Below are 8,409 nucleotides of genomic sequence, written 5' to 3' on the forward strand. Positions count from 1 at the left end.
TCAAAACAACTCAATAAAAAGAAAACAAACAACTCAATTAAAAATGGGCAAAATATGGCCGGGCACGGTGACTCAAGCCTGCAATCCCAGCACTTTGGGAGATTGACGTGGGGGATCACGAGGTCAGAAGTTCAAGACCAGCCTGACCAATATGGTGAAACCCCGTCTCTACTAGAAATAAAAAAATGAACTGGGCATCGTGGCACATACCTGTAATCTCAGCTACTCGGGAAGCTGAGGCAGGAGAATCACTTGAACCTGGGAGGCAGAGGTTGAAGTGAGCCAAGATTGCACCATTGCATTCCAGCCTGGGTGACTGGAGTAAAACTCCATCTCAAAAAAAAAAAAAAAAAAAAAAAAAAGGAAAATATTTGATCAGATATTTCACCAAAGAAAATAAAATAAACACGTGGTAAATAAGCATTTGAAAAGATGCTCAACAATACTGTTCATTAGGGAAATGCAAATTAAAACACCATAATCTACTACTGTACATCTAACACAATGGCTAGAATTAAGACGACTGCTCATTCCAAGTATTAGTGAGAATGTAGAGCTACTCAACTCATACTCTCATACACAGCTGGTGGGAATACAAAATGTTACAACTACTATGGAAAACAATTTGACAGTTTCTTAAAAGCTAAATATGTATCTATCATATGATCCAACCAACATCTCTTACTCAAGAAAAATGAAAACATGTCTTCACAAAAAATGTACAGAAATTTTTATAGAATATTATTTATTTATTTTTGAGATGGAGTCTTGCCCTGTCACCCAGGCTGGAGTGCAATAGGTCGATCTCGGCTCACTGCAACCTCCACCTCACAGGTTCAAGTGATTCTCCTGACTCAGTCCCCAGAGTAGCTGGGACTACAGTCCCTCACCACCGCACCTGGCTAATTTTTATATTTTTAGTAGAAAGGGGCCTTGCCATGTTGGCCAAGCTGGTCTTGAACTCCTGAACTCAGGTGATCCTCTCGCCTTGGTCTCCCAAAGTGCTGGGATTACAGGTGTAAACCACTGTGCCTGGCGGGGAGATTTATTTTTGAAAGTACATTAGGGAAAAGAGATAATGTATGCTGGGCTTAATATCGAGATGATAGATGATAGGTACAGCAAACCACCATGGCTTTACCTATATAACAAACCTGCACATCCTGCACACGTACTCTGAAACTTACAAAATAAAATAAAATATTAAAAAAACAAAAACAACAAAATATCCATTAACAGATGTAAAAATGAATTATCATATAGTCATACCATAGAATACTAATTAGCAATAAAATGGCATGACCACATTGCTAAATTTGCTTGTTAGCTCTAGTAGCTTTTAAAAATAGATTCTAACAGATTTTCTCATACACCATTATGGAGACTGTGAAGGAAGACCATTTTACTTCTTCACTTCTAATCTGGATGTCTTTTATTTATTTTTTTTCCTCCGTAATTAGCAAAGTAATTATACTAATGAAATTAACTAGACAAAAATGACCATATATTATGTGATTACATTTATAAAATTTATAGAAAGTTCAAATAAATCCAAAGTGAAAGAAAGTAGATCAGTGGCTGTATGAAAAATATGAGGTGGCAGAAGCAAGAGGAAGTGGGAAGTAGGGATTAAAAAGGAATGTGACGGCAGGGTGTAGTAGCTCACACCTATAATCTCAGCACTTTGGGAAGCCGAAGCAGAAAAATTGCTTGAGCCCAGGAATTTGAGACCAGTTTGGGCAACATGGCAAAACACCATCTCTACAAAAAGTATAAAAATTAGCCAGGCATGGTGGCACATGCTTGTAGTCCAAGCTACTTTGGAGGCTGAGGTAGAAGGATTGATTGAACTTCGAAGTTCAATGCAATGAGCCATGATCACACCACTTCACTCCACCCTTGGTGCAGAGTGAGATCCTGTCTCAAAAAAAGACAAAAATACATAGATTAAGAGTAAATATATACCAAAAAAATGTTCCATGCAGGCTTGGTGGGGAGCAAGAAGGTGGAATAATAGAAGGCTCCATTGATTATCCCCTCTGAAAGGACACCAATTTGATAACTATCTACATAAAAAAAGAATCTTCGGAAGAACCAAAAATGAGGTGAGCATTCATAGTACCTGGTTTTAACTTCATATCACTGGAAGAGGCACTGCAGAAGTAGGAAAAACAGTCTTGAATTATCAACACCACCCCCGCCCCCGTCCTGTGGCAGTGGCAGCATGGGATGGAGAATGATTCTGTGTGCTGGAGAATGGGAGAGCACAACAATTGTGAGGCATTAAACTCAGTGCTGGTTTCTTATAGCAGAAAGTAAAAACAGACCAAACTCATCTGATGACCAACCATGAAGGGAGCACTTAAACCAGCCCCAGCCAGAGGGAAATCACTGAGCCCAGTGGTAGGACCTTGAGTTCCCGCCAACCTCACTCCTGCAGGCTAAGGTGCTCCAAGTCTCTAAGTAAAGAACGGCAGACTAGACCACAAGAACTGCAACTCTTGAATGAGTGCTAGTGCCGAACTGGGCCCAAAGCCAGTGGGCTTGGAAGGCATGTGATCTACTGAGACACCAGCTGGAGCACTGGCATTTCTCCTCCCCTAAGCCCAGGCTGCACAGCTCACAGCTCCAAAAGAGACCCTTTCCTCTCACTTGAGGAAAGGAGAGGGAAGCGTGGGAGGACTTTGTCTTGTACCTTAGATACCAGCTCGGCCACGGCAGGATCTGGCACTAGTCAGAGTTGTGATGCCCCCTTTTCCAGTCCCTAGCTTCTGGATGGCATTTCTAGACACAACCTGGGCCAGAAAGGAACTCATTGCTTTGACAGGAATAACCCAGTCTTGGCAGGATTCATCATCTGCTAACTGAAGAGCCCTTGGGCACTGAATAATCAACAGTGATACCCAGGTACTATATCATGGGTCTTGCGTGTGACTCTGAGACTTGCTGGTTTCAGTTGAGACTCAGTGCATTCCCAGCTGTATTGGCTACAGGGCAAGAATCCTTCTGTTTGAGAAAAGTACAGGGAAAAGTAAAGCGAACTTTGTCTTATGCCTTAGGTACCAGCCTGACCACAGTGGGATATAAGATCAAAGGGGCTCATGTGGTCCCTGATTCCAGGACTTGATTCTTGAACATTATTTCCAGACCTTCCCTGGGCCGGAGGGGAGCCCTTTGCCCTTAAGGGTAAATCCCAGGCCAGGCAGAATTCACTATAAGCTGACTAAGTAGCCCTTGGGCCTTAAGGGAACATTAGCGGTAGTCTGGCAGTACTCCCTGTGACCTGTAGTGGTGGTGGTCATGAGGTGACCTCTGCCTTGGTAAAGGGGAAAGAAGAGTGAGGACTGTATAATCTGGTTTGAGTACAGTATTTTGTACTCAGTCACAGGATAATAGAACACCAGGTAGACTTCTAAGGTTTAACTCTAGTTCCTGGCTCCTGTAATGGCAACTCTGGAGTCACCTGGGGCCTGGAGGAACTCACTGACTTGAAGGGAAGGACATCAGCCAGACTAGTTCCATCACTTGCTGATTGTAGAGCTGATTATAGAGCCCCACAGCTTTGAGCAAACATAGGCAGAAGCCAAGGAATGGTTACAGTAGACTTTGGATGAGACCCAGTGCTTTGCTGGCTTCAGGTCTGACACAGCATAGTACTAGTGGTGGTAGCCACAGGGGTGCTTTTGTCACTCCACATCCAGCTTCAGGTTGCTCAGAACAGAAAGAGACTACATTTGTTTGGGAGAAAGAAAGTGAAGGTAATAAGAGTCTCTGCCTGATAATCTGGAGAATTCTTCTAGATTTTGTTCCAGACAATCAAGGTGGTACCTCTGCAAATCTGAAAGAACCACCGCACTACTGAGCTTGGGGTGCTCCCTAAAGCAGAAACTTAGATCACAACACCCAAGTCCTTTATAACATCTGGAAAGCCTACCAAAGAAGAATGGGTACAAATAAGCCCAGACTACAAAGACTGCAGTAAATACCTAACTGTTTAATGCCCAGACACAGTTGAACACCTACAAGTATCCATCCCATGCAGGAAAACATGACCTCACCAACTGAACTAAACAAAGCACCAAGGACCAATTTTGGAGAAACAGAGATATGTGACCTTTCAGACAGAGAATTCAGAATACCTGTGTTAAGGAAACTCAAAAAAATTCAAGATAACACAGAGAAGGAATTCAGAATTCTATCAGATATAACAAAGAAATTAAAATAATTAAAAAGAATCAAGCAGATATTCTGGAGTGAAAAGTGACATTCATATACTGAAGAGTGCATCAGAGTCTCTTAATAGCAGAATTGGTCAAGCAGAAGGAAGAATTAGTGAGTTTGAAGACAGGCTATCTGAAAATACACAGTCAGAGGAGACTAAAGAAAAAAGAATATAAAAAACAATGAAGCACGCCTACAGGCTCTAGAAAATAGCCTCATAAGGACAAATCTGAGTTATCGACCTTAAGGAGGAGGTAGAGAAAAAGATAGGTGTGTAAAGTTTATTCAAAAGGATTATAACAAAGGACTTCCCAAACGTAGAGAAAGATATCAATATCCAAGTACCAGAAGGTTATAAAATACCCAGCAGATTTAACCCAAAGAAGACTACCTCAAGGCATTTAATAATGAAAGTCCCAAAGGTCAAGGATAAAGAAACAATAAAAAAAAAAAAAACAACAACGAAAAAATACAATGAAGCTCCAATATGTCTTGCAGCAGACATTTTAGTGCAAACCTTACAGACCAGGAGAGACTGGCATGACATACTTAAAGTGCTGAAGGAAAAAACACTTTTACCTTAGAATAATATGCCTGGTAAAAAGTATCCTTAAAACATGAAGCAGAAAGAAAGAAAGACTTTCCCAGACAAACAAAAGCTGAGAGATTTCAACACCAGACCTGCCCTACATGAAATGCTAAAGAGAATACTTTAATCAGAAAGAAAAGAACCATTAATGAGCCATAAGAAATCATCTGAGGGTAACAAAACTCACTGGTAATAGCACACAGAAAAGCACACAATATTATAATACTTAACTGTGCTGTGTAAACTACTCTTAAGTAGAAAGAATAAATGATGAACTAATCAAAAATAATAACTATAACTATTTAAGACATAGTACAATAAGATATACATAGAAACAACAAAAAGTTTAAAAGTGAGGGGATGAAGTTAAGGTGTAGAGTTTTTATTAGTTTTCTTTTTGCTTATTTCTTTGGTTATGTGAACAATGTTATCAGCTTAAAACAGTAGGTTATAAGACAGTATTTGCAAGTCTCATAGTAACCTCAGAACAGAAAACAAACAACAAATACACAAAAAATAAAAAGCAAGAAATTAAATCATATCACCAGAGAAAATCACCTTTACTAAAAGAAAAATGGAGAGGAGAGGAGAGGAGAGCAGGAAAAATAAAAGAAGACCACAAAACAACCAGTAAACAAATAACAAAATGGCAGGAGTTAGTTCTTACTTATCAATAATAATGTTAAAGGTAAATAAACTAAACTATTTAATCAGAAGAAACAGAGTGGCTGAATGGATGAAGAAACAAGACCAAATAATCTGTTGCCTACAAGAAACACACTTCATCTCTAAAGACACACATAGACTGAAAACAAAGGCATGAAAAAAGATATTCCATGACAATGGAAATTTAAAACAAAAGCAGGAGTACTTATACTTATATCAGAAAAAATAGATTTCAGCACAAGTACTATAAAAACAAACAAAGAAAGTCATTATATAATGATAAAGGGATCAAATCAATGAGAGGATTTAACTATTTTAAATATATGTGTATATATGTGTATATATATAAATATATATGTATATATATACATATATATACACACATACACACACACATTTGCTTTATATATTTGGGTGTGCCAATGTTGGGTGAACTCATCCTATGAGGCCCGTATTACCTTGATACCAAAATCAGACAAAGAAATATTAAAAAAAGAAAACTAGAGGTCAACATGTCTGATGACTATTGAAAAAATCCTCAGCCTAAGTGGCCAAGGCAAGATGGGTCCAAGTGAGAGTATGGTCATGTTCCTGGAGGTGGCAAGAAAGATGACAAGGACGAGGAAAAGAAATATGAACCTCCTGTACCAACTACAGTGGGGAAAAAGAAGAAGAAAAAGGAACCAGATGCTGCCAGCAAACTGCCACTGTTGACACCTAACACTCAATGCCCGTTACAATTACTGAAGTTAAAGAGAATGAAAGACTATCTTCTCATGGAGGGATAATTCATTAGAAATCAGAAACAAATGAAACCATTGGAAGAAAAGCAAGAGGAGGAAAGATCAAAAGTGGATGATCTGAGGGGTACCCCAATGTCAGTAGGAACTTTGGAAGGGATCATCAATGACAATCATACCATCGTGTCTACATCTGTGGCCTCAGAACACTACATCAGCATTTTTTATTTGTAGACAAGGATCTGCTGAAATCTGGATGCTAGGTCCTGCTCAACCACAAGTTGCATACTGTGATGGGGTGCTGATGGATGACATGGATCCCCTAGTCACGATGATGAAGGTGGAAAAGTCCCCCCAGGAGATCTGTGCTAATACTGGGGTGTTGGACAACCAAATTTAGGAAATTAAGGAATCTGTGGAGCTTCCTCTAACCCATCCTGAATATGATGAAGAGATGGGTATAAAGCCTCCTAAAGGGGTCATTCTCTATGGTCCACTTGGCACAGGTAAAACCCTGTTAGCCTTAGTAGTAGGAAACCAAACCTTGGCCACTTTCTTGAGATTGGTTGGCTCTGAACTTATTCAGAAGTACCTAGACGATGTGCCCAAATTTGTATGGAAATTGTTTCGAGTTGCTGAAGAACATGCACTGTCCATCGTGTTTATTGAAGAAATTGATGCCATTGGGACAAAAAGATATGACTCAAATTCTGGTGGTGAGAGAGAAATTCATTCAGTGAACAATGTTGAAATTGTTGAACCAGTTGGGTGAATTTGATTCTAGGGGAGATGTGAAAGTTATCATGGCCACAAACTGAATAGAAACTTTGGATCCAGCACTTATCAGACCAGGACACATTGACAGAAAGATTGAGATCCCCCTGCCTGATGAAAAGACTAAGAAGCACATCTTTCAGATTCACACAAGGAGGATGATGCTGGCCGATGATGTAACCCTGGACAATTTGATTATGGCTAAAGATGACCTTTCTGGTGCTGACATCAAGGCAATATGTAGAGAAGCTAGTCTGATGGTCTTAAGAGAATGTAGAATGAAAATAACAAATGAAGACTTCAAAAAAATCTAAAGAAAATATTCTTTATAAGAAACAGGAAGGCTTCCCCAAGGGGCTGTCTACCTCTAGCGAACCACAGAGATTTCCTGACCCCTGAAAAGAATGAGGTTGGGGGAGTTGCCCAGAGGAATCCCTGTTCCTGTTGATTTTTATTAGCAAAACATCCTATGTGTCTTTTGGAGTATGATGTGTAAGTGCCCACTGGGCGGCCATCATCTGTTGGTCACTGTGCAGCACTCTGCTTCCCAATAAAGTGTGCTCTTTCACAAACAAACAAACAAAAAAAAATAAGAAAAAAGAAAAAAGAAAAATTCCCCAACAAAATACCAGCAAACCAAACTCAACAACACATTAAAAAAATTATTCATCATGACCAAGTAGGATTTCTTCCTGGGATGCAAGATTGGTTCAACATACACAAATCAATTAAGATTATACATCATATCAACAGAATGATGGACAAAAAAAATGATCATTTCAATTGATGCTGAGATAAGATTTGATGATATTCAACATCCCTTCATGATAACAACCCTGTAAAAACTGGGTACAGAAAAAAATATACCTCAACATAATAAATGCCATATACAACAGACTGATAGCTAGAATTATACTAAATTTGGAAAAACTAAAAGACTTCTCTGAGATCTGAAACATGACATGAATGCCCACTGTCACCACTGTTATTCAGCATAGTAGTGGAAGTCCTAGCCAGAGTAATCAGGTAAGAGAAAGAAATAAAGGGCATTCAAATTGGAAAAGAAGTCAAATTATTCTTGTTTACAGATGATGTGATCTTAACTTAGAAAACTCTAAAGATGCCACCAAAAACTATTAAAATTGATAAATTCAGTAAAGTAGCAGGATACAAAATCAATATACAAAAATCTGTAGCATTTCTATATGTCAACAGTGAATAATCCGAAAACGAAATAAAGTATTCTCATTTACAATAGCCACAAATAAAATTAAATATCTAAAGATTAACCAAGCAAGTGAAAGATCTTTACAATGAAAACTAGACAACGCTGATGAAAGAAATTGAAAACGACACCAAAAAATGGAAAGATACTCCATGTTCATGGATTAGAAAAATCAATATTGTTGAAATGTCCAT

At 38.9% G+C, this 8,409-nt stretch overlaps 1 pseudogene; it reads left to right on the plus strand.

The window, feature by feature from the left end:
- The first annotated feature begins 6,219 nt into the window (after nt 1–6,219).
- LOC714817 (26S proteasome regulatory subunit 4 pseudogene) lies at nt 6,220–7,389 on the plus strand (annotated as a pseudogene).
- The last annotated feature ends 1,020 nt before the right edge of the window (nt 7,390–8,409 follow it).

The sequence above is a fragment of the Macaca mulatta genome, chromosome 1 (assembly GCF_049350105.2).
Source record: "Macaca mulatta isolate MMU2019108-1 chromosome 1, T2T-MMU8v2.0, whole genome shotgun sequence".
Taxonomy (NCBI): domain Eukaryota; kingdom Metazoa; phylum Chordata; class Mammalia; order Primates; family Cercopithecidae; genus Macaca; species Macaca mulatta.